We start from the raw sequence: 24,060 nt of genomic DNA on the forward strand, positions 1-24,060 counted from the left end.
TGGCGCGCGACTGTCACTCCGCGGTGCGATTTGACTCGTTAACTGTCGATGGCAAATCGCGTGCCGAAAGCCAAACGAACCCGATTCAGTATCCCGCAACGTTCGTGCAAACGCGAAATTACAATGTGCGTTCGCGCGTAGACTCTTATTCAAAGAATCTACTTTCTAAAATTAATCCCGTCGAACGTTAATCCTACTCGGAAAAAAAGAAAGAAAGAAAGAAAAAGAAAAACGAAACAAAAATAAATTTGAAACGCGAATACGCAAATGGATTTCTATCAAATTTAAGAGCGTATAAAATTTTACTCGGAACGAGGGACTCGAATTTGAGAATCTGTCGTAAATGTCATTTAGAGATCGCGTGGACGTATATTTTCTTCCTTATATAGGCTGCGTTCTGCTTTCGAGGTACGTGTATTTCTTTTTGGGAGAGATGTTTTCGGGATCCGCGCTTTTTCTCGCTGACGTCATACTCTATCGCGTCGCTGCAAAGCTGCAGTTGCATCTGAAATTTACGCGGAACGTGACCGTGAATATCGGGTGCGTCGTTTTATAGCATATAAATGCCGCGTTTCGCGGCTTCTCACGAAATGCATTGACGTAATGTTATTTTTCGGCAAAATTTTATTGCCTATGCAAATCGTGTTTGCAAAACTCACCTGTTTCGTTTTGCATCACTGCCACAAAGGAAACAAAAAGGAAAGAAAAAAAGGCAAGACATTTATGTAAACGCGCGTACGACGTCAAATTATTTTTCTACGAATATATTCGCGAATTCGCGATTGATTATTCGATCATTTCTTTCACGCGAAAATAATAAAAACGGTATATTTCTTGCGATTTTGATTTCAGTTCGTGAATTCGCTTTTAATTCGGCTCCCGATTCAAACGTATTAATCAGTACTCCTCGCACGCGTCGGATGCAAAATGAAATAGTTTCGCGCCGGATTAATATACATTCGGTACGGCTTCGTCGCTTGGCACGTGTGAGGTTTTCCATCTGCAATTAGATCGCACTACGATTGATTTATGAAGAGAGCGCAATTAAATTCGCAACGTCGACAAAATCGGCGGGAAATGATGCAAAATAATAACGCCACGTGTCGCGTGGAAATATACAGCGGGAGTGGGCTACTGCTGTTTAATACACGAGAGATTTTCCGCCCTTCAATTAGATTAGCATCGTGCGATTGATTTATGAAGGATGCGCATTTAAATTCGCAGAAGCGACGGAAAATGATGCGGAGTAATCGTCGCCACGTGTCGCCGTCTCAGGCGGACGCGCCCGTTCATGGAAAAGTCCGTGTTTTGCCTCATCCGTCGGGAACGGGTAAACAAAGCCACGCGTCGAACTGGATTATATCACGGCGGCGCGATGAGAATTCTTGCGAAATCTCACGAACCCGAGGTGGATCTCGCGCCAAACGATTTTCGTGCCCGCAACGGATGGATACGCGACTCGACGCGACGTTGACCTATTTTTGCGTTTGGCAGCCCGCGAAATCGCCGCTGCGTCTCGCCGAATAGCATATCTTGCATAAGTAATCAGTGACAGATAACAGAACGCCGATAACTCGCGAGCTCAATATCGGCTTGCTGTGAATGGCGTAATTGGTCCTTTTTTTTTTTTTTTTTTTTTTCTACGAAACTCGCATACGTACATGGACACTTCGCAAAACAAACAAGGCGATCTATCAATTACTCGGAATTAGCTTGAATGGCGACTGATACGCGCGTTGCGAATAATCGATTTCATCGGGAACGCGGGGCGACGGCGAGTTACGTCATTGCGGATTCGGGCCCGTCGTCGTTGCTGTGATTAAATTTTGGCGAGAGGCGACGTGCTCGTTCCGGGAAAATGAGTCGGTCGTGCGGACGTTCGATTTTTTTCCGCGCGCGTCGGGAACTGCATCCAAAACTATTCTGCAAGTCATATACAGCGTGCGATACTGAAAAAAAGAAAGTAGCGGTACGAACTGTCGAGCAAATAAAATTGTTAATTAACAAAAATATAAATGATCTTTTTTCCTCGGCGTGAACGCGATCGCGTGGTAATAGATGATACTGCAAAAAGACCCGGCTTAATTGAGTGTCGACCAAGGCATGCTTTACGTCATGTAAAAAAAAAAAAAAAAAAATAACGGCAAGTTTCGAGAAGCCTGCACGCGTACTTTTTTTCCCCTGTTAATGAGACGTTGCAGCAGTTTAATGTCGCTTAAAGAAGAGCCTTGACGGTCGGTCCGGGAATGCCAAGTACAAAGGATTCTGCAACCGAGCGAACATTTCGGGAGTTTAGCGGACTTGCGAAAACTATTCACGGCACGACTGCCAGCGTCCTTTAATGAGAATATTTAGGAATAAATATGAAATGTTTTAAGTAGGAAGAGCATTTTGGACTCGGTTTAAAATAAGAATAAATATTGCAATTAAATTATCGTCAATAAATAGTCCACTTTATTATTTAAAGGCGGGAATAGACTACGTAAAATAATAAACCAATTACAGTTGTTTATTTTCACTTTAAGAATGAAAATAAAGGCTAGGTTAATTTATAACTTTTCCTAATGCGTCGATGCAAGTCTTCTCTTGCCTGGTTCTCCGATCTACGTACACAGTTTGATTAAAAAAAAAAAAACGTATTTACGTCAATAAACATTGCGTCGGAGGAACTCTAATGATACGTTAAAATATTCGGTTCTTAGCGTCCGCCGCTCGGCGAGTCCTACACACACACATGCATATACATATTTACGTGCATGTGCCGTTCTTTTTTTTTTATTCTTTAATTATTCTTCGCGTTCTCTTTCATTGGAGTCGCGCTTGACTTTCAGTCCCGAGAATCATCCGGTTTCGTCAGCGGACGGATGCGCTGCAAACAAAATATTCCACGAAGCCGCTCGCGATAGCATGCGCGCTCGCGCGCGCGTCCGTCATAAAAATAAGTAGCGCCGCTGCACGGGGCGTGCGTGACGCGCGTACGCAATGACGACCGCGCTTTTTTTTTCCTCCTCCCTCTCTTTCTCGGACCGTACGATTTTTCGCGCAAGAACCGTGCCGAACACGTGTGAGCGCTCGATTTCTCTCGTCGCGTTTGCGCCGCGCGAGCTTCAACCCTTTCTTCGCTCTCCGAGCCTCCCTGGCGTTTATTTACGCGATAATTTCGGCTGAATGATATACAGCTTCGTTACGTACGTGGCGTGAGAGCTATATTAAGATAACGTCTTCTTTTGGACCGATCTCTTCGAAAGACAAGCCGCAACAAGGCATCTCCGTACGCGTAGCTGAGCCGCGAACCTGAGCGACGAGCGTTTAGGTGTTTAGGCCCTCTTTTGTTTTACGTAACGCTTATCTGCGTTATCGACACCGTCGGGCCGGGCGGTTCGTAACGCGTAAAATCATCTCGCGGACGATCGCGTCATTCGGACGAATCGAGTCCGCGATCGGTGTGGCGCGTTGCGTAACTCGGCACCTCGTACGGGCGCGCCATTGCTTGCATCGAGTTTGAACCACAGGGTTCTCGCTCGCCTCTTAATAGCGGATTCCAGAGGGACGAGGAGGAAGCGGCTGGGCGAGGGGAAACGAGTCGGTTTCCTCCTCCGCCGACCCGCCGACGCGCCGCCGCCGCTGTCGGAGCGGGCTCGAGAGTGTGCTTTCGGCCGAGTGGCTGAATTTGTCCTGCATAGGGGGCATCGGGACATTACCCGGGTGACCTTGGCTGGTGCGGACCGCGACGCCCGGCGCTGTTTGTGCATCGCCGCCCGAGCATTGCACCTTGCTCTATCATGCGAGAGAGCGATGTTTCGCTCGCGCACGCGCTGGTCTCTCTCTTACTCTCTCTATTTCTGTTTCTCTTTCTCTCTCTTTCCAGTCGTTTATTTCGGTTTCTGTCGCTCCCACGGTCAGCCGCTTCTTCGCTTCGCTCCTCTCTTCCTTCTTTACGACGAAGAACGAATCTCGGCGCGATCGATCGGCGAATCTGTCCGCCACGCGCTACTTACGATTGATATCGTTCATCGAGAATCGAAGCGCGGCCGCCGGCGCGCGTGCGATTTTCACGCGGCCAGATTCTGCGTTATCGAAGCAGGAAAACAATCCTTGTGTGTTTACGCCTCGTAATCGAAACCGCCTGTTCTGCCCATTCTGTTAGCGATAACGTTTCTTGATTGAGATTGAATTAGGCAGATTTTTCGCGTCCGCTCGTAACTTTATTTCCTCCACCTGGTCATTTTTGCAGCGCAGAAAAAAACTGCGTCATCGTGCTCGGCGGGATTGCGTTGAAGGATCACTAACGAAATGAAAGAAATTTGTTCTCCGGCGATGCGCATGGTTTTTCCTCGAATAATCTATTTTTAACTGAGCCTTCTTTTCCTCTTTTCCCTCTTCTTTGCGCTTCTCTGACAGAGTGGTTAAATCCCTCCACTCCCACGGTCGCTTCTGTTTATCGAGCGGGCGTGGGCAGTCCTCGATGTCGCGGCTAGCGAATTCTCGATTACGGCCGTCTCTTCCTCTCGAATCGTTCCGGATTTTCGATGCGCTCGATGGTCCCTCATCCCCCGCTTCGCTCTCCCTCTTCCCTCGTCGCTCGTACGATGGATGGAGAAATGCGGTTTCGGGCTGGCCCTCCCTCCCCGCAACCGGTTTGGATGACTTCTTTTGACGCGTGCAAGGTGCGCGAGGCAACGAGCGGCATGCCGCAGGCGTTTCTCTCTAAGCAACACTTTACGGAGTTCGTTAAGGCGACGCGCGCGTCTTATTTTACCCCTTAAGTGGCCGCATGGAAAGGAAAAAAAAAAAAAAAAGGAGGGCAAAAGGCGACACACGAGATTAAATATAAATGACGGTGGAACCGAGCGGATAATACGGGCGAAGGTCTCCAGCTTTAGAAAAAGTGTGCCCTAGTCGAACGGAATCTCACGCGGTCTTGATATAGAACGTTCGACGCTCATCTCAAGCCTCGGCTCGAGTTAACACGCCCGAGATGCGCGGCGCTCTCTCGGTTACATAAGAGAACGAAGTGCAGCGGGACGGAGGCACGGAGCGATCTCCGCATTACGGCTTGTAAATTGAATCACGACGAGCGCATCGCGCGCATCCTGTTGAGGGGAAAACGGGAAAGAGAACGAGCGAGAATATTGTCGGGTCTTGCCGACGCGTACGTTTGCTCTGGATTCTAAGCCGTGGTTTATTAATTGGCGCGGGCGGCTTCGATAGCGCGGACGATCGACTCAGAACACGGAAAACAGTTAACCCATAACGGAGAATCGGCCGGCAACGACAGACGGCCGGCCGGCCGGCCGATCGATTGCGAGTAATCGCCTGTCGATTGCGCAACTGTCTGGCGCGAAGTTCTTTCTACGAATTTTAGCCGGGACTCGCCGTAATAATAGTCTTGTACGCGGTGCATCGTGGGAAAAATTTAGAGTAAAGAGGAAGGATACGCTTTGTCGATCAAGAGACGCTTTTTGCCTGCCCAGTCTTTTTCTTTCTTTTTCACGCCGATTATTCGTTTGTTTAACGAAACGCTTATTGTTTATTATTATATAGATTTACGTTATCGCGCCGCTTATCGGCAAGTGCACGCGCACGCGCGATTTATGTGCGGAGTATCAGGATTATCGAAACCGGACCTTGGTCAATGTCACACCGCGACGATATCGGCATTGACCTGTTACGCTTTTGCGCGGTCTCGGGCGCGCGCTGGGCGCTCGATTGGCTCTCCTCTTATGTCATTCGCGCGCGGTGGCTTTGTGAGTATCGGGGCTTCCTCTCGGGGAATTGAATAAAACACAGGCCGCGCGTTTCACGGCCATTCGACGCGAGCGCCGGCGATAACGCGATCGATACTCCTTTCGCGGCGCGTGAGACGCAATTTAGCTTTTTCTGCCTCTCTCTGCCTCTCTCTCTTTCTCTCTTTCCGTTTTTCTTTCTTTCTTTCCCGTTTTCTCGCTCTGTCACCGTCAACTTCTCCAAGGGGAAAAAAGAGGAGAGAAGGTCTCGTTTATTTTTGGTCCCTCGTGAGGGACAGGCGTCGCGGCGCGGCGCGGCGCGACGCGGCATGTTGGCGATATGAGGTCGATATCGTCACGACAACGAGCGATGCACTTCGGTGAAACGTACGGACCGGCATTCCCCGAAAGTGAGATCACGGACACTTAAGCCCGGCCGCCGTTCCGTTCGCGGCTGTGGTCATCGTCGTCGTCAATATTCACGTTTCGTCTAGCCGATAAAAAGCCGTATCTAAAAGATGAGATGTATGTACCCGCGTTGTCTGGCCGGTGCTGTTTTTTCAATTTGATTCACATCGACATCTGTCTAAATATTTAAAGTTTAGAAAAAGGCACGACTCGATATTATGTTATATAAATTTATATATATTATATAACATATTTATATTATATTATATTAAATTATATAAAATATATTATAAAAAATTATATAAATAATTATATAATTATATTTAAAAAAAAATACATGAGTGCATACGTGTAGTTTTTCGTTGAGAGATGTTAACAATGATGCATTAACACTAATTTATTGATAAATATGCAATCGTATGGAAATTGAATAGAAACGTGTTTATCAATAGCTCATTATCAACGTTTTAAGGAAAAGCGAAGGTGTTTTGATATAATAATGTGCAATTAAAATTGATATCGTTGCGAGTTAATAATAACGGAGAAAGAAGAGGAGGAAAATAATTAAATCCATTGATCTGTTGCATATTAAGCGTTAAAACTGTTTATTCGTGGATCGGAGATTACGGCACGGTAAACACGGGCAATTAAAAGATTAAAACCGGCTTGACGGTACCAAGTTAAAATGTGCGATTACATAATTAACGAGTATCGGGATCGATAAGTCGGTGGGATGAGCACAATAAACAAAATATCCGAAATTCTCACGATTAAATATATCGCGCGTTAAAAGATGTTTCTTTTCCTTTTTCGTAACCGGCCGGCTGCGTCTTTATATAACAGTGACGCGGGCATTGTCTGAAAATGGCCCTGGCTAGGTAATAAAGAATTTCGCGGATTAGCCGACAGACTGTTAATCGGGCGTTGAATAAGGCGTGCGTAAGCGAGACAGAATTTCGCAAATGTTTACGCGCGCCTTAAGGTGATCAGGACGATGAACTCGCCGAGACGTTTGCGTCTTGTTTTTCGAGGTATGACATTGCGATCCATCTTGTGTCACATCGATGTGTTGTGCGCGCGCGCGTGCACGCACATGATGAGAAGTAATGACGGCTGCAATAACGACGGCGAGCTCGCCTTATGGCATCGTTCGATCAACTTGAGGGAATAATCGGGAGATACGTTTTTCCTCGAAAAACAGCCGCGATACGAAATTCCACGAAGTCACGTCGCATTTTACGCAATCGGCCACTTTGCGGGAGGTGTATGTGTCGCAGTCGAGACGCGCGACCGCGAAATTGATTTCTCTTATCGCCGAGCGGATTAATTGACTTGGACGATCAGCGGCATTCGGAGCCGGATATTATCGCGCTCAAACGGGGATATGCAGCACCGGCGCGCGCGACACGTCTCACTTCTTTTTATCACGCGCCGTGTTTTTTTCCTAGTGTCGTAAAAATTAATCGTCGGCAAATGTCTCGTAATCAGTTAATGGCACCGCAATTCTTAGAAAGGAACCTAAAGTGCCGATGCACCGCGCGACATTTCAACGTCCAAGGGAGACCCTCCCCCCTCCGCCCGCCCCCTATGAGTCTGTGTGAACAAGGCCGCTCGCGAATTGGTAGAACTTAATTTAAAAACCGAAAGTAACAAAAACTTGCTTTTGAGAAGTCACGCCTTTTCTTCGTTTGGCGAGTTCTCCAAGCAGTAGATAGAGTCGGTTGCTTTTCGCTCTGAGCGTGGTATGCGAGGTCTTAAATATTTTTCTCCGACTGTTCTTTCTCTCTCTCTTTCTCTCTCTGTCTCTCTTTCTCTAAGCTCGTAGAAATAGCTCATCCGCGGCCTTTGACTGCGATTGCACTTTCCTCGCTGGCGAAACGCATTCACCTCTCCTGTATACGTCTCGTAATGTCTTTTCGCGGCGGCTCGCTCGTACGTTCGTTCACAAAACGAACGGAGACAGAAACGCCAAGGGTATTTATAAATACCGCGTTGCATCCTGTGCGTCGGACCTTCGCTCTTGGAGAAGAGAGGCGGGGTGCATGTTCCGCGCGGGGCGGCGACGATGGGAACGACGACACGTCGCGCATCGGCTCCGGGCTTATTCCAGGCTCATTCCAGACCTCGCATATGCAAGGTCATTCTTGCGCCGCAGTCGTGCATCGCCGTCGTTTATTCTCGCTTCTCCTCGTTCAGTAATACACGCGTTTGCGCAAACGTGGTTCGTGACGTTATCACTGATTATTTCGAAAAGGCAACCACGATCGGGCCAAATAACGAGCGTTATATTCGCAGCTTCAATTTGCGCCGTAAACTTTGCAGCGGCTTTGAAAATGGTAAAAGCCACGGAATTGTGAATAACTATTTTTGACTCGTGACTCGAATCACGCGCAAGGAAAAAGCGTCTATTATTAAATCATTTAATTACGTTATAAAGATTCTTATCGAAACGTTATCTGCAAGTATACATATTTCTCTCGCAATCGTCGATCGCGATTCCTCGAAAGCTGCCACGACGTTTTCCCGCGAGTCCGTTTTGCGCTGCCCCGGTTTTTGCTCGCATACTTATCGCGCTCATCGCCGTTGCGTGCGTGCACAACTGTGCGTGCGTGCGTACTTTCGCACACTCGGGCGCGCCCTAACCCACCTACGTACGTTTGCAAGCCCTACCGAGCACTGAGAATGCGGCGATTATGCAACTGTGGTCGTGGCGCAACGGGCGACGCCGCCGGTCTCGTTTATTCGAGAACAATATCGATTCTGCGGTAAAAAAAAAAAAAAAAATTTCGTCTCGGCGCCGCTGCGCCCAAATCGAGAATGCACTCGACCGTTCACGCTCGCTCCACGGATTTATGTTTCGTATTTATTCCCGGGCCTCGTCGGCTGGAAATCCGCCTGAAGGGATCGCGACCGACTTAGACCGTCCGCAGTCCCGTTCGAATGAAAAACGCCGTTAATTCCGCCTCGCATAATCGTCGCCGCATCTCCCGTAATCCCGCCCGATGCGCGATTTGCATTCTTATTGAAAGCGCAGCGTTCAGCCTCGTCGTGATTACCAGCCGAGCGCTCGCGAGCGGTTTGGACAAGAAAGACGAACGAGCAGCCTCTTTCCTCTCTCTTCCTTTAATACATGATTAATATTAATATCTTTCAACACTTTTATCAAATTATTAATATGCTTCGATTTAATATAAATCGTCGATCGCGCGCCTTCTCTCTCTGTCTCTCTCTTTTTCGTTACCGCGGGCAAATCTTATTTTTCCTGTTGAAAATTGCGCGGATCATTGGCCCGTCGCTTTACTTGATGCGACGGAATGCACTTGAATGCCGGTGCCGACTCCTTTCAAGGCTCGTTACGTAAGGCGGCTCTCGCCCCGCACCGCTGTCGCGCAGAAATTCGCCCAAGTTTTCGGCGGCCGAGACGCCTAATGACCGTGGCTCATCGACCTAGACGCATACGCAAGGTCATGCGGCCACTGCTCCATTGGTATTATAACCTCAGCCTTCTCTCCGCCGCAGCCTCCCCCCGGCGTTCCTCCGCGCCGCCGCCGCGACGGCGGCACCCTTCCTTCCGTCCTGCTCGCCTTCTGTTGCCTCCGCTCGTCCTGCGTGTTCGAGCGCGCCCTAACCGCCTACCTTCTCTCCGTCTCCTTCCCTCCTCTTCTTTTTTCATCAACCAACATCAACGCGTTGCGTTCGACAAAGTTGAGCTCGCCGCGTATTACATTGAGCCCTGTAATATTCACTCGCTTTCCTTAGCAGAGGCCCATTTTTGTGGCTTCTATTTTATCTTAAAAAGTTGGACCAAGGATAGATAAATTTATAAGAAGAAAAAAAAAAAGAAAAAAATAGTGAAATTTAAATACCCTAAAATAATATAATGTATTTATAAAGGCTGGCTAGTCGAGTATCTTAATTACGTACGTGTCTAATTTTTTTTTTTATTTCAAATTAATTCGTGGGCTTAATATACAAGAATTGTGCCCGGTGCTCGGCGTTTTCCGGAATTTAATAAACGCACGTAACGCAAAACAAACCATGAAACGTAATTTGAATAATGTAGATTCCGACTTGCAGTTACAATCGAACGCATGGCTTTTGAATGATAATCGGGTGAGATGCACGCGGAACAATTTAATTTGCAAGGAAAATATTTCGTAACAGCGCAATTAAATTTTTCATATGTTTATGAACGCGCGTTCCGGAACAGATAATATATCACTTTACGCACGAAAGAAGCCACCTACATAGCTGGAACACGGAATGCGTTTGCGAGGCTGCGACGAGCAAGCGAGTACCGGGAATGCAGTCGATTATGCAACTAGTTGCGCCGCTAGGTTCTTGCGTCGCGGAGAGACGCCGTTGCAAAGCCCGCGCGTTGCACCGTGCCGATGCACTCGCGGATGGTCAGGCTCGCCTAATCGCGTCTAATCGTCGCCTAACAATCTCACCGTTCAACGTAACGGCAGGCCGTTGCGCAATCGGCATCGTCGACGCGAGCTCGAGCGCAGGGTGTTTCCAGGTCCAACAAAATTTCAAACCCAAGCGTTCGACGTTAAAATATAGTAATAGTAACGTGTTCAAGCACTATTGCGCGGCTCGCTATCAGAGAGCGCGCGACGCGGGTAAACGGCGTTCTGACGATGAGACGAATTAAGATCGAATCAATTACGATTGTAATTTAGTTTATTATATTTATCGTTAGACGTATGATAGATTATGATCGGGTCTAAAACTATATTTTTCTCAGCCCGGGATTGTGCGATCACCCGTTGGCGTGCTTATCGATCCAGTACGTTTTATAGGTGCGATAACGCGAAACCGGCACGTGAATCTCCGGCGAGAGTGGTCGGACACGCCGCGAAGTGATGTAACCAGTTTCTAGACCTTCGTGTCATCCGTTGTCGGCTGTCATGGGAAAATACAGCGACACACGCTCCCCCGGCCGGGGGAGGTACGTATAATGTCGGTGAATCACTAGCTTGGTTTCGCGCCGGCCGGGTTGCATGCACCGCCTTTATGCCTGTCACTCGCGGGATGCGGTCTTAATCGATAACCCTCCGGCCGTACCTGTCGCCGCGACGCGCTGTCGCACCTCGTTGTCGCTTTACGATCCTGCCGGTCGAATCGTCTTCGCGCCGGTTTCTCCTAACGGGAACGCATTCGATCGACTTTGCTCGTTAACGGAAATTTCAATCGACTTTTAAATTCTCTTTTACTGCCCCTTTGCGTGCATTTAATTCTTATCGGCGTTCGCTCGCTATTTATACATTACGCGACATACGTTTACAGTTATATCATCAATTTATCTGTTATTTGCATATCGATTCTTTTTCATATTATATACTCAGGCACGTCTTACTGGCTGTTGCTTTAAACACGTTTCTTCTGTATTTACAGGTGTCGAGGATCATCGTTCAGGAGCAGCTCGGTGAGTCTTTGAAATGTATCACACGCGAATAAACACGCGTAGCGAGTGCTGAAATTGCACGTGCTCGTCCTTTCGCGATTAAACGTAGCGGGATGAATCGTCGCTTTAATTAGTCGGGTCGGAACGCTGATGCGCTCAAATCGCTATGCGAACTCGGCGCGTTCGCGCCTCGTGCGAAAGTCTCTTCTTTTTCCGCCGGCATGGGAACGCAGTCGCCCTTGAATCAGCGGAGTGCGGCCGATCTCTCTCGCGAGCCTGCATGCAAACCCACAACGTTGGCCGGAATACCGAAACGCGATTAACCAACCAAAACATCTGCTCGCTATTCGAAAGCAACAAACGTTTCGACTATTAATAGTCCCGGTGCAACTTAAGCCGACCTTGATTTTAACGTGCAGCGCGTGCACGTGCGCTCGCTACCCTTTTGTTGTCAGTAAAAATTGCATTCTCGTCGGCGTAGCCGTCATCGGCGGCCTTCCGTCCGCATTAAACGGAGAAGTAAATAAGATTTTTTTTCTTCGCTGACATAATTTACAGCGCGATTGATCGGGAAACATCCGACGACTGTAATACAATTATTAGAATCACGATGCCGCGTTACAAGATAAAGCAAGGCAAATATCCAGTAGAAAGAGTCGTTCAAAAAATGGTTTTTATTTTTTATTACATAGTACCGATTTACATTACACATCGTAATTAGAATAGAAATAATTTTTATAAAAACACGGCGAATTTAACTCTTTAAAAGTTTCCGATAAACTCCTTCATCGACATTCACGTTTTCGTCAAGTAATAACATCGCTGTTGCCGAGAAAAATTTTCCAAGTCTGATTAAAAAAAAAAAAAAAAAAAAAAAAAATTAAGAAATTAATTTACTCGCAAGGTATATTCCGTCGTACGGAAATGAGACGTCAAACGTTAGCGACGAATAGATCGATTTACTATCCGAGCGTGCGTTGAAAACGCAGCCCACCCCGAAGGTCCCGAAACCTCTCGACGCGCTCGTCTTGAAGTATCGCGGGAGACGTCTCCAAAGTGTTAGGAGCTGATACCCTAGGAAATCATATCGCCCCCGAATCGAGTAACGACGACGACGGCGAGCGGAGCGAGGCGCGGCGTGGCGCGCCTTCATCGAGCGCTCGCGCGCCGCCGTCGATGGGGGGTTTGTGGGGCGGCGGGGCGACGAAAGGGAGGCGGCAGCGGACGCCCTTGAGCGACGGGCAATGCACCGTGCGAGGTTCAAGGCAGAACGGCGGTTGCCGTCGCGCCGCCACCGCCACTGCCGCCGGCCCCCTTCTCGCCCTTCGCCGTCCCTCTTGTCCGGGCACCCCACTTCGGCACGTTGCACTCCCTCCATCGTATCGTCCGATGCAACATGCAACTCTCTCTTTCTCTTTCTGCCGCCCCTCTCTTTGGCTCCGCTGCGTCGCTCTCTTTCTCCTTTTCTCTCGCTCGTCTGCATCTCCCTCTTCCCCGTTCTCGACGTCCCGAGTCCTCCGAGGACACGCCATCGTGGCGGATCTTGACCTATTTTTGCGGGGGAGGGAGGGACCCGAGGGGTAGCTAGAGCGCCGCTGGTTTTCCTTTGCCTCGTCGAAACTTAAAACTGGAAGTCCGACGATGAAAAGAAGATGAACGCGAATGAACTTTGAAAGACAACGGAAGGTGTTCATTGAGGGGTGAATTCTCGAGGCGAATATCGTGAATTAACGTCGGCGCGCGCCAGCCCGCGAATTAACGATGCGTTATTTTAGTAAGGAACTATACGCCAGTAATAGACGGTGTAATAATGCAGCATACTGCAAAAATAATTAACGCGTATTGCTTTATATAACAGTAATGTAAATTCACATATATTATATAATTATACATATATATTTATATTTATTTAATCATGTACGCACGTTATATGATTATACATATCAATATTCATGTAACTGCATTATTAATGTATAAAATTCACGTACGTAATGCATATAATTTTAACGTATTATTACATTAGTGTGATATTGGATTCTCCGTTTTGTTAATTTATTTTAAAATCCACGTAGAAATAGCGACGGCTGGACTTGCCGTGCCGTTAATTATTGCAAATGCGCTCGCGATCGTGCCGTCTCTCGGTTCCACGAATTTCATAAATCTTCGCGAACTCTGTGAGAATCCAAGAACTACGACGTTTAAACTTTTCGCCTCTGCTTTTTCGTATCTGCCTCCGATACCGTGCTTGATCAGAGACACCCTGTATACACAGTTGAAGGTTACGCACGGGGGGGAAATGAACGGTCGGATGGAATGCGTGTGGAACTGAAGGAAAGGGTGAAGAAGGGGAGAGGGAGAGGGTGGAGGAAATCTACGACCATCCGCACGCGGGTTCCCGCGGTCGCACGTCTCTCGCTCTTTTGTTTCGCGCTCGTGACGGACCTTTTAGTCACGATCATCTGGAAAATTGTAAAACGATCCCTCCATCTTACCGGCTCTCTCCCGAAATTTACGCCGCTGTCTTTTTTTTTTTTTTTTTTTTTTTTTTGCCTCGCTTCACATGCAAACGGCAAACGACGACGTAATTTATGATCCTCGCACGCGAGACGTGTAACGATTTTACTTAATTTTTAGTTTGCAACCGTGTGACTAATGTTGTAGCGCGGCCGCGAAATAGATATCTTCTCGATTCGCGTAATCGCGGCCGTTTGGAAACGTAAGAAAGATACGGCTGCCGGACGTTGTTTCGCGCAATGGGAAATCGCTCGCGACGTCGAGGGGATTAGGAATTCGAAAACGAGAGATTCCCGCAGACCTCCCTTGAAACATCTCTCGTACGTGCGTCACACTCGGCCGGAACGTTGCATCGGACTCGCCAGCATGCGGCCACGAGGCGGTATCTCGGGTAAACATTTTTCTTTCGGGGTCGATATCTGTTTTAAAGATTTGTGCCCGCGCGTCAAGTATTATATATTTAGTCCTGTCGTGCGCGCGTGAACGGCGCATCGCTCGACGAACAATGACGCCGGTTAGACGTAGTCGAAATAGGGGATTCCGTCACGTTGCAGCAATGTGACCGAGGATGAGGCCTCTGCACAGGTCGCCGACTCATGTTTCCCGTGTAATCCGGCCTTAAAATAGAACGATTATTCGAACCCTCCCTCCGCGGCTTCGGTCCGCCTCGTCGCGCAGAGTCGCGAATGCTCAGATTTATATCCCGAGTTATGATTCCTTTCGTACGGCGAGTAACAGAGAAAAATCGGTAAATAAACTTCTGCGCTTCGTGGGCTCGTGAACGAGCAAGTTTGGACAAGCCTTAATTAACGGAATCGTAATTAAAAATCTTAGTCCTAAGTAATGATAATTGGAAGTAAAAGTTTCAGAACTTAATTTCAGCGAGTGAAATAAATAGGACGGCGAATGTCGAGAGGCTGCTTTTATTTCTTCAATGACGGATAAAAGCGGAATTTCTGCGCTTACTTAAAAAAATGCAACTTTTATTATCATGTTTACGTGCGATTAGAGTGTTTTCGCCATCCCGTCGGCATAAATTAAATCAAGAGTGTTTTCGTCAACGTGACGGCATAAATTAAATCGAACGGCTTCTTTTTTGTAATCCCAACGTCAACGCGATTCTTACGCTCGCGGCTTTTGCATCCTCGCGTTGCACTTCTTTTCTGGACGCATTCCAGAACGGAGAGCCCGTCTTCCGAAGGGCAGCGTGGAAAAGTACCTCGCGGCCGGGAATTCGTCATCGAAATTTCTGGAAGGCGGGCGAAGCCTGCGGTGGAGGCGAGAGAAAGAAAGATGGGGAGAAGGAGATGGAGGATAGAGCGCATTGGCCCGGGGCGTCCGGTCTATGACTCAGGAATGACCCTCGTTGAACCGAGAGCAGCCCAAATGCACCGCGGTTGAGCAGACGTCTTTCGGCCGAAGGCGAAATTCACGGCGCGCCTTTTTAGCCCCTGCCGTCAAAACTGAAAATATCGCGGCCCCGCGCCCGTCGACTTGGCGTCGCGAGAAAAATTCACGGGGTCTCTCGTTCCTCTTCGGCGTAAACGCTGCGGGAATCTGATTCGCGCCGATGACGAATCTCTCGCCGGCGATGCAGGAGCGTCATCGTTACATTTAAAACGCACCAATTACCGCTGTTTGCGCCCGATAATTCGCGAAATTAATGGCGCTCGAATGAAATCCGATTAAATCGTGTCGCGGCAACTAATTGGGGCGTGACGACCAAACGTGTTTTTCGACGCTCCCGTCGCGTGTTTACGTTATTTAATATGCGCATGCATAAGCCTTAAGAATAAATCTCGATCGACGTTCAACGACCGATTCATCGCCGCGCCGTTGTGACGACGGCGGCGTTTTATCGCGCTTTTTGTTTGCTTTCTCCGGTGTTTTTGCCGCGTTTTTGCGCCTTCGCGCCGCAGCATCGAGTATCGGGTCGTTCAACGCCCGTCGTCGTGTACACGTGAATTTTGCAACGTCCGCGATCTACCGTGATTTATTTCGCGATTGCAATTAATAAACCTCGGTGCAGCGCGATCTTATCGCTTTCTTTTTTATCTGTTTACCTCGAGTGACATCAAGACGTTTCATTCGCAATCGGTCGATCGTGTCGCGATCGTCGTTTGCTCTCGCTTTCGGATTTTCCCCTTTTCCCTCCCCCTCGCTCGGCTCGACGGCAAACACATCCTACAAACACTCGGTGATATTTTTTTATCGCGCTATTTTCTCGCAATACCTACTCGCGATAAAAAAAAGCGTTGGAAAAAACGTCGCGTACGGCGCATAAAATTTGCGATAAATCGTCTCGGGCGGTTTAATCAATTCGAATCGGATGCGCGGGCACGTGGACTTGACTTTTTTAATCGCGAAATTGGTACAAAGGGGCGAGCTCGCCCCGCGTCGCGTAACCCGCGCGGTCGAAAGTGATTCCTGTAGCGACGCTAACTCACTTTTTACGAGGGCCGGGCGTTTAGCAGGCGCGAGATTAAACGGCCGGCTGACTGAAAGCGCGGCGGCGGCGGCGAACCGCGGTTGTCTTACGTTCATATTTTTAAACCAAGCTTTCTTTATGCTTCCTCTCCTGCCTTTCGTTTCGCGGACGTTTCCAACAGCAACATTTAAATGCCAATCGGCAGCCCGCTGCCCCGCCTCGTAGCGCAACTAAACTTGACTCTTTGCTTCTACGGCCGCACCGTCATTTCCGGCCGTTCAGACATTTTTCCCGAAATTTTAACGTTCAGCGCGAGTTCAGTCATCGACCTTTCCTCGCGCGATTCGTACACGCGCGCGCGCCCACCGTGCGTAATTGTGGCCGCGGCGAGCTGCACTTGCATCTCGCGCTCGAGTTCGTTGCGGATATACTCATATGTTTGCTGTTGCGTCACGGGATGTTTGCCCGTTCACTTATCCACGTGCGTCTTTATCCTCGTTCTTTCCTCGGGGCCACGCTGGCAACAGACGTATCTAAGCGTATACAAAGCCGCTGATCGATACTCGTAATTCACCCCGTTTTCGACTTGCCGATTAAAATCTTACTTCGCCTCGTTACGCATTCGTATCTGCGCCTTTGTCGCGATAAGCGTGTAATTAATTCACTTCGAGCGTTTTTCGTGGATTTCTTTTCAGCCTGGCATTAAGGCCTCTTTGTATTCGGCCCGTATTCTAAATTTAAAAAAGTCGATTAAAGTAGAATTAATTACTGCTTGAATTTTCTCAGGATACACTGAGAAATGTAACGATGCCAAACTGGATGATCGCGATCCGGTCGTTCTCTTCAAGTGATAAAACGTGTAATCCTATTCGTAATACCGGATCTTCTCGAGTGGTTGGAATTGTTAAGTGTCGACTAATGCGAAAGAAGTCGTATTGGCCGAGCGAGAGCAGGAGGGGGGTCGTTAATTCTTGCGCTTTGACATTAGCGGTGCGTTTCTCCTCCGTGTGCTGTATTTCGCGACCGAGGTAAGCCGTAAAATGCGCTCGTAGCACCCCGCGCCGTACCGCCGCGTACGTACGCGGAAAAGATTAATGGCTTCATTTCTCCGCGAGAGATCCCGCGGAGGCACCCGCCGCCTCCGGGATCAACGCGCGTCGCACGTTGCCGATCGCTGCGCTTATTTCGTCGATGTTCTCGTACGAGAGCCGCGATCGGGTTGGCCACGCCACCGCGGCTCGAACGTCGTTTATTTCCAATGCGCCCGCGGAGAGTCGTGCGCGAGATCGAAACACAATGGTCCGCTTCGCGTGTCGGATTTCGCTCGCTAAACACGGCGAACGATTTCGCCGGAGAGCCATAAATAATCTCGGCCGCGTCGCGCGTTAAATTTCGCGCGAATCGACGATCTCGGGCGTATCGCAGCTCGCGGAGCGAAGTATCGCGCGCGGTTTTCGACAAGATCCGAGCACGCGGGATGAGAACGCGAAGGAAGCGCGGCAAGGAGGCCGCGGGGAGGAAAGAGGTGAACACGGAGACTCAATAGGTGACCTTGGCAGGCAGAGTCCTTTAAGAGAGCCGAATGGTCAACGTTCCGGGGACCTTCGGAGTCTCGTAGTTACGGACGGCCAAACTGCATCCAGACGCTCCCAATAAAGCTCGCTCGCTCTCGCTCTCGCACGCGCGCCTGCATCTCGCACGGTCCCCGTTCGCTCCCGCGCATCTCGCGCTCGCTCCAGCTCTCTTCAGCACCGTGCCCGTACCCGGCTTTAGCCGCGCGATACCCTCCTCTCCTCATCGCGAAGGAAAGAGAACTAAATCCGGATCCTTGCGAATCCGAAGAATTCTTTCTTCGGCGTTCGCAAATCCACGGGGCGGACAGCGGCTCGTTTCGCCCGTCACGCGCGCACCTTCGCAAGAAAATTCACGCGGCCGGCCGATGACGTGAATCGGCGTGTAACCACCACTCGTTAACCTTTCCTGGGCGCCTGCTTTCGAGCTGCATTCGCCACCGAAGCGACCGTTGCTTTTTTCGTCGTTTTATTTAATTTTCAAGAACAGCGGTGAACGTTTTACGAGATGGAAACGAGATGCATGCATCGATTATTGGATAAATGTACGAATTAATAATTAATTAAACTATTAATATTGCAGGTATGAAAAAGAATACCGTTTTTTTTGCAGAAATATATTTAAATAATTGTGAGAGGTATTCCACGTTGGTACAATTTTTGCTTCTTATTTATAACGAGGTTGCAAGCTAAAAAGTAGATTAGTATAAAATATCCTTTATTATTACATAGAAAAAATTATTGCAAATAAATGATTGCACGTAACTTAAATTAATTTTCTCAAGAATGATAAACATTTTTTTTTTCGTTAAACCGATGTTTATCCTTTCCGCTCGTTAAGCGTGCGAACAGAAATTTTCCGTCATTAACATGCATGGCACGTATGATCTAAGTCACACGATTAATTTTATATTCGGGTCAACTTGCACAAATTATTTTCGCCAAATTCGCTATTGTGCCGATCGTAATGACATACATTTCTCTCGTGAATGAAAGCACTATGTAACGCATACCTCGCGAACGTTAATAATTACGCACACGCAAATTTCCGCTCGCACATCCTGTCTATCTTTACGTCCGTCGTCGAAATTCAGCGTTAAAAAGTAAAGACAATCGAATGAGAAGATGCGATAATCGTACCAAGTATTATTACAGTTTAAATAATTATTATAAAGTATGGCTATTGAACACTGATATTGAATGCAAATTGTATATCTATACGTTTAATGAGAAAAATCAGAATAATTGATAATGATAATGACGTTTTGCGGTTCCGATGGGAAATGCGACGGCCGATGAATCGTATTGTGGGGCCGCACGTGGCGAAAAGTTATACACGATTCTCATCGCTTATTGACTTTAATGGCGACTAATTAGACTTTCTACGTCCGCGAAATTCACGGCGAATCTACATCAAGTCGCGGCCTGCGCGACGAATGTCAATAAGTCGTTAAATACCGGGCATTCATTACAAATTGCGCCAGCTACGATCGCGTGGCAGGGCATCCGAAAGGCGAAAACGTATTTTTAAGCGGGTCGATGACTTCCGTTCGAGCCGACAATGACTGAAGACAATTCGTGAGTTCGACTCTAATACCTCGGGGTGACTTTTTGATTAGCGAGAGATACGTAAGTCGCGCCGTCGCCTCAATCACTCGCATTTCTAGGCTGTTTTTTTTCTAATCAACGGCACACGCGACTCTTAGTGGATTTTATTATTAGCGATAATCGCAGATACGCAGAGATTGTGTCGATCGATGCTGTCGCCGATATCTCCTTGCATTTAGTAGCTGATTCAATCTCGCTTCCCGTCCTTGGGCATTTTTGTCTTTTTTTTTTCTTTTTTTCCACGAATATACGTCGGTATCGAACCCAGCGCGCGATGCAGCACGACGGCTGTCCTCGAAAAGGAGATGCAATAAAGATAATAATTGTATTTCCATTCGCGACAGTGACGTCAGTTTCAATTGCGCGCTTCGCGCATGCAGTAACGATACGCCCCGCGCGTTCCCGCGATATCGTTCTACACCTGTCGTACTCCTCCGGCAGTTTTTCGATTTTTTTCCCCCCCTGTTCGAACGTTCACGGATCGGTGCTGCGCGTAATTAACGAGCGTAAAAAGAAAAAAGAAAAAAACATATTTTCTTAATCCGCGGGGGTTATTCGGGGCCGGTTTCGTAACGACTCGCGTCGAACGCCCTTGCATCGTGGCGACAAACAAAGAACGCGATATCGCTCGCGGGAGGAGGAGGAGGCGGAGATGGAGAAGTGCAAATAGACGAAGATAAACCACGCCGGTTCTCGTTTCGCGAACTCGCGCAGCGGAGAGAGCGCAGGCGGGACGAATTGTGTAACGATCGCGGCACGATAATCCGGATCCGTGATCGAGGGCGGGCTTGTGATCGCGCTATTTTCGCGCGGCGTCGAGGGCAGAAGCGCGAGGACGACGGGGAGAGATGAAGGGGGTAATGGGAAGGAAAAAAAAAAAAGGAGAAACGGACCCCGTGGACCGTCGGACACTTTGTTTATCTACGTGGCCGCTGCAGAAAGGCCTGGCTGCAGTCGGACGCGGCGGTAATAGCCGAAGGCCAAGTCAAACGCGAGTCGATGACTCCCTTTCTTTCTGGTCTCTCTCTCAGCTGGCCGCGACGACGACGGCCGTGCTATACGGATCAATTCAGGGTCGTAACGATCCACCTCGCGCCTCCGCCGTCGTCTTTTTCTCAGCCGACCTGCGCCGGGGTAGGGGCACCGATCTCAGGGTCGCGTTTTCGCGGGGATGACGAGAGGGACGGGCGGAGGAGGGCGGGGAGGGTGGCGAGGAAGACGGCTGTAAAATATTTCGAGCCCAAGGAAAGCCGGAGCCGCGCGTTTCAGGCAGCAGCCTTCTCGGTGATCCTTTCCCGATTATTTTATAAGTTCCTCCTCGACGAAGACGGAAAATCGCGTTTGCTCGGCCTAAAACAAGACTCATTGGCGAGTGATTCTCCGAGAGATTCACGATCTGTAAAAAAAAGAAAACAAAAAAAACGGTTCTCTCGTTTCTTCCGTCGAGTTCGATTGGCCACGGCGGCGTTCGTCGACGCGACCGGAATTCCGTTTGTCAATCGTCATTTTCGCGGATATCTCGCCCACGGCGACTTTTGCGTATGTACGTGTTGAGACACGCGAATGCACTTATCCCCGCGATAGAAACGTCGAGCCCGCCGATTACCGCGCACACGTTCTCGACATCGCAGTTAGGCTGGCGATAAAGAGGAACGTCGGGAGAAAGTATTTCGCTCGATCAGCGCGCATTGCCACGGCCGCCGTCCTCTACGCTGCACACGAGTCGCTTAATGATGTCGTTGACTCGCGCGCGAGGCAACCGTATCGCAAAACCGCCCGCCCGGACCGGATACGCTCCCGGAATAAATTATTCGGCGCCGTCGTTTTGAACGAGGCGGTCAGGTGCGATACATGCCAACGAATATGAATACGAAATCGCGTCGCCACGCGCAAAATGCAACGAGACGCGACGCGGGTAAACGAGACCGACGTTGACGTTAGCGCGGCCGTAAATCGTACTATTCCTGCAAGATAATCAGTGAAAGATGATATTTTAAAAGAATATGGAGTCAGAAAAGTTACTTTTATTTTACAATTTATAACAAAAAAATAATGATGTACAAAAAAACACGAAATTCTAACTCGTGGAGGTGCAATAGACGTAGTTTTTTTTTGTCGTCTGCGATCTTTGAGTATGGTTTCGCAGGAACGATCGTCGATTGCGTCGCGCCTAAATGTGTGCTCCGGAAAAAAGGAACGCGGCGCACACCCACGACGGGCTCTTTCGTGGTGGGCCCCAGTTAGAGCGATCGCGGGCTTCGCCGGGCCGGCGGGGTACGGAAAGGGAGGCAGGCACCTTGTGGCATCTCGCAGCGTGGCAAGGGGGCGGGCAGGGGGGCACGACCGGAGCAGGGAAACGGGGCGACGGAGTAGGAGAGCGGGTCGGTGCAGCGCAGCGGCAGCAACGATGCAATTAGGCGAGTTATGCAGAATGACGTCACACTTCAGTCCGGGGTAACTGTGCTGAGTCAAGGACAGCCTGCCCAAGGCCCTGCCGAGCGGCCCCCTTTTCCCCTCGTGTCTTCTCTTTTGCCCCATCGCGTGGAAACCCGCTCCTCTCGTCGCCTCGCGTGATTCTCTCTCTTTCTCCCGCGCCATCCGGCGTCGTTTTCTCTTCCTCTTTTTTTTTTTTTTCCTCTCCTCCCTCTCTGTCTCGCACAGCGAAATCACTCCGCTGTTTCGTTCGCTCTCGCAGGTCTCGTTGGTCTTCTTTGTTGTCCACGAACAAAGTGCATTGTCGTTAGGTTAAGTCACGCCCGATCGACCGACCGTCGTAGACAAGATAGCGAGAAAACCGCAGTCGGTCGATCGACGTAATCGCCGGACCCGACATTAAGGGATTTGTCATTCGACGTGTTTTCTCGTACCCTAGAAGGATTCCAACGGGCTGCCGCTGCCGATGGGATTGTCTCTTTACTCCCGTTTTTAATCAAATCAGACGAGTGCTGTGTTTTTTTTTTTTTTTTGATTACCGAATTATACAATTCTATAATTACGACACATTCCTTTCTAAACCAATCAACAAAGTAAGAAAATTAATTGAAACGTAAGCGGCATTTATCGCGTTACATAGCTGCAATTTTAAATTGATAGGGTGCGGTTTACCTTTTACGTCTACGAATTTATGTTAGAATAAGAGTAAGATTATTTATTATCATCGGCGGCTATTACGAATAAATTGCGAGCACAGAGCTAACGCGGTTAATATTCGTGTGTGCACAGATTACACACGGACGCTTAAAAAACATCCGGGTATTTATAGGATATTATCTTAGGTATTACCTGGATATCCGGGTACCCACTTTATTACAAGATAATTAGCGGGTACCGGGGTATCCAGGTTCCGCTTGGAAAATAATATGCAATAAAACAATGTAGCGCATGCATGTTGTTTCGCGCGAAATCATCGTAAGGTGTAACGCTACCATTCGAAACGCTTTCACCATTTTTCGCGCAAACAGGTTGAAGGGTGCTCGAAAAGTTTTTACGCAGATATTAAATCTCGGGGGGCTAATTAGCGATCTCGGGTGATAGACAGGTGCCCAGACGTGTGGCGCGTATTATCTGGGTATCGCGATTCCTCGAGGCAATTATGTGTACAAGCGATATCCGTAAAATTCTACCAGCGGCTCACTCTCAATCACCTCGAGTTACGTACATTTGCGGGAAAATGTGGACTGCGCTCCTGGAGCTAGAAAGTACGCGATAATGTTATAAGCGAACTTTGTTTTCAAACGGAACGTGGCGTGATTTTCAAGCTTCCCAGTAAAACGGATACCCAAATTCGTATGCTGGCTGCGGTATCGAAATAATCGGTCAGGCGCAGCCACTCGCCTTCGGGGTCTCAGCTTTATTTCTCGTTTCGTAGATTGAGAACAAATAAACGCGCCGGTGGCGAACCGACGGCACGAGAAGTCGGCCGGTTCGCCTTGGAGGCGATCGCGTTTAACGCATCGATCCGTGCTTGACCACGTCTCGCGCGGGATTTCGGCGCAGCCGTCGGGTGGTACGCCAACTGGTCTGCTCTTTCTCTCTTTCTTTTTCACACTCTCGCTCTTTTTCTCTCTCTCCGCGAATTGGGGTATTATTATCGAAACACGCGCGATTGCGTCAGGGTAACTCTTTTTATCTGAACGTACCAGACGCGCGTTCGTCGGAACTAGTCACCTCGGCGTTACCTCGACGAAAATAAAAAGGGATCGTTGAACGCGCTGCCGCGGCGCTTTTTCCTCGTTGTGACGCGCCGATAGCCGGTCAATCTTTTTAGATTCCGTCGGATGATAAGCGACGCGCCTCGCTTTTACAAGTGCAATTGCAGATAAAAGATACGATGTTTCCCGACGAGCGTGCACCGACGGTTTTAATCGCAACGCAATATCGCGGCGTAACTATAGT

The 24,060-nt window shown here is 48.7% G+C and overlaps 1 protein-coding gene across 1 annotated transcript in view; it reads left to right on the forward strand.

Moving 5' to 3' along the window:
• Positions 1-24,060, forward strand: part of LOC139102485 (caveolin-3) — a 124,188-nt gene that overhangs the window by 42,469 nt on the left and 57,659 nt on the right. Inside the window, exon 5 of the mRNA XM_070656401.1 lies at positions 11,535-11,565. The gene's annotated coding sequence lies outside the window, so the exon portion shown is untranslated. The remainder of the gene's footprint in view (positions 1-11,534; positions 11,566-24,060) is intronic.

Source organism: Cardiocondyla obscurior, linkage group LG05 (genome assembly GCF_019399895.1).
Source record: "Cardiocondyla obscurior isolate alpha-2009 linkage group LG05, Cobs3.1, whole genome shotgun sequence".
NCBI classification, from domain to species: domain Eukaryota; kingdom Metazoa; phylum Arthropoda; class Insecta; order Hymenoptera; family Formicidae; genus Cardiocondyla; species Cardiocondyla obscurior.